Genomic DNA, 2,893 nt, shown 5'->3' on the forward strand with positions numbered 1-2,893 from the left:
GTCCTAAGGACTGAGTCACTTCTGGGTGGGGTCACACGAGCGGGATTGGCAGGTCCAGGTGGGTCCAGGTGGAGCCACGGTCATGCACAAACACTGGAAAAGATTTCTCAAAAAGCCAATCTACAATAGTGGTGTTATCTGCAGGAATAACTGGAGAAGTTGCAGATCTTATAACCTCAGAAAAAAATGGCTGACAACCCTTTCTGTCTGTACCTTACCAGGACTCAGGCAAGCTCCACCTCCCGGGTTCAAGCAATTCTCATGCCTCAGCCTCCTGGGTAGCTAGGATTACAGACACATGCCACCACACCTGGCTAATTTTTGTATTTTTTGGTAGAGATGGTGTTTCACCACCATGTTGGCCAGGCTGGTCTCGAACTCCTGACCTCAAGCAATCTGCCCGCCTTGGCCTCCCAGTGTGCTGAGATTATAGCTGTGAGCCACCATGCCCAGCCCAGTACCTGTTTTTACTGAAGACAAATCATAGTAGGACAAATTTATTTAAAATAATTTTCCATCTTATACTTGGCCTGAGTGTTTGCATAATGTCAGCACGAATAATTATTTGCCATATAGGCCTGTCTTAAAATTGGCTTTGCTGGAACTTTATTCTATAAGGAATCCCAGATTTGACTTTTTTTTAAAGCCTTGAGCCCAGCCATGATTTATTGGTGCCTGAAAATACCTATATAAATTGGGCAATGTCCTCTCCTCAAGGTCCCAAGATAATTTGGGGCTCCTGAGCCTGTCAGAAAGTGACATTCTTTACATACTACAGGCAAGGAACTCTGTACAGTGACTGTGTAGACAAGGGATGAGGCCAACTTCATAAGTCAGCTTTGACTCCTTAAAGCAGTCTGTTTGTATCTGAAAGTACACCCTTCCAGTCAAAGCTTTGGTAAAATAACCAGTGTCTCCAATTATGTCCTGTTACAAAAGAAAATACATTCTTATTGAACTTATGCAAATAACTATACTGCCGTAAATTAAGTATACTTGCAAATAGTTTTCAAATTTCTACAGAAATCAGGTAGACAGAAATGTACTTCAGAGTTTACTCACAAGAGTGTACTTTACCCAGTTGTGAAAAGCTGTAGAGTGCTGCCAATGCCCCAGTGAAGAAGCTGAGGTCAACATCAGATTTGAAATATTTAAAGTGGATACAAAATTATTTCAGCAATGCAGACAATTAAGTGTGTTGTTGTGGGCAATGGTGCTGTTGGTAAAACATGTCTCCTGATATCCTACACAACAAACAAATTTCCATCGAAATATGTACCAACTGTTTTTGACAACTATGCAGTCACAGTTATGATTGGTGGAGAAACATATACTCTTGGACTTTTTGATACTGCAGGGCAATACGATGATGACAGATTATGACCGCTGAGTTATTTACAAACAGATGTATTTCCAGTCTGTTTTTCAGTGGTCTCTCCATCTTCATTTGAAAATGTGAAAGGAAAGTGGGTGTCTAAGATAACTCACCACTGTCCAAAGACTCATTTCTTGCTTGTTGGGACCCAAATTCATCTCAGAGATGACCCCTCTACTATTGAGAAACTTGCCAAGAACAAACAGAAGCCCACCACTCCAGAGACTGCTGAAAAGCTGATCCGTGACCTGAAGGCTGTCAGGTATGTGGTGTGTTCTGCACTCACACAGAAAGGCCTAAGGAATGTATTTGATGAAGCAATATTGGCTGCCCTGGAGCCTCCAGAACTGAAGAAGAGCCACAGGTGTGTGCTGCTATGAACATCTCTCCAGAGCCCTTTCTGCACAGCTGGTGTCAGCATCATACTAAAAGCAATGTTTAACTCAAACTAAAGATTAAAAATTAAAATTCGTTTTTGCAATAATGACAAATGTCCTGCACCTACCCACATGCACTCGTGTGAGACAAGGCCCATAGGTATGGCCCCCGCTTCCCCCTCCCAGTACTAGTTAATTTTGAGTAATTGCGTATTGTCAGAAAAGTGATTAGTACAAGTTTTTGTTTTGTTGTTTCAAAATTTTTTTTGTTTAAAAGCAAGGCATGCTTGTGGATGACTCTGTAACAGACTAATTGGAATTGTTGAAGCTGCTCCCTGGTTCCACTCTGGAGAGTAATCTAGGAGATCTTAGTGTGTGTGTGTGTGTGTGTGTGTGTGTGTGTGTGTGTGTGTGTGTGTGTGTGTGTGTGTCTTTTTTTGGGAGGAGTGTGTGTGGGGTTTATTTTTTAGTCTTTTTTTTTTTTAATTCATTAACCAGTGGATAGCCCTTAAGGGGAGGAGGACAGATTGATTCCACATTCCACTTCCTAGATATGGTTTAGAAAACATGTTCCCCACCTGGGGCTCTCAGGAAGGAGTATAGTGAATGCCTCATTTAATAACAGACTCCTTTTTGAAAGTTGCCTTTTCTCTCCACCTTTGAGTAGATCCAGTATTTGATGAAACTCATGAAAGTGGGTGGAGCCTGTCTTGCCCCTCCTCTTTTCTAGGACACACTATATGTGACTGTGACTTTCAAAGACATTTGTTTGCCATTTGCTGATTTTGGGGGGAAGTTAGTTTCTAACTTCTTTCACTAATAAATGAAGAAAAGTATTGCACCTTTGAAATGCACCAAATGAATTGAGTTTGTAATTAAAAACTTTTTTCCCTGTCAGTCATTGTCTTATATGCTTAGCATAGATTTGCAGCTCAGTAGTATATGGTGTTCCTAGAAAGCAGCTGAAGACCTGGTATGTAGAGGAAATATAGAAGATAGACATCTGTGGAATGATTCACATCCTCTCATTAGGAGGACAGAGGCCTTCTTCATTAAGAAGCTGGGGGTCGGATGGGGGTGGGGAGAACACATAACAACATGGGGACCAGTCAGGGGAGTCCCCTTATTTCTGTTTTGCATA

General features: G+C 41.6%; 1 pseudogene; it reads left to right on the forward strand.

Annotated features, from left to right (window-relative positions):
* Positions 1–1,109: 1,109 nt before the first annotated feature.
* On the forward strand, positions 1,110–1,970 carry LOC129524383 (cell division control protein 42 homolog; annotated as a pseudogene).
* The last annotated feature ends 923 nt before the right edge of the window (positions 1,971–2,893 follow it).

Source organism: Gorilla gorilla, chromosome 7 (genome assembly GCF_029281585.2).
Source record: "Gorilla gorilla gorilla isolate KB3781 chromosome 7, NHGRI_mGorGor1-v2.1_pri, whole genome shotgun sequence".
NCBI lineage: Eukaryota > Metazoa > Chordata > Mammalia > Primates > Hominidae > Gorilla > Gorilla gorilla.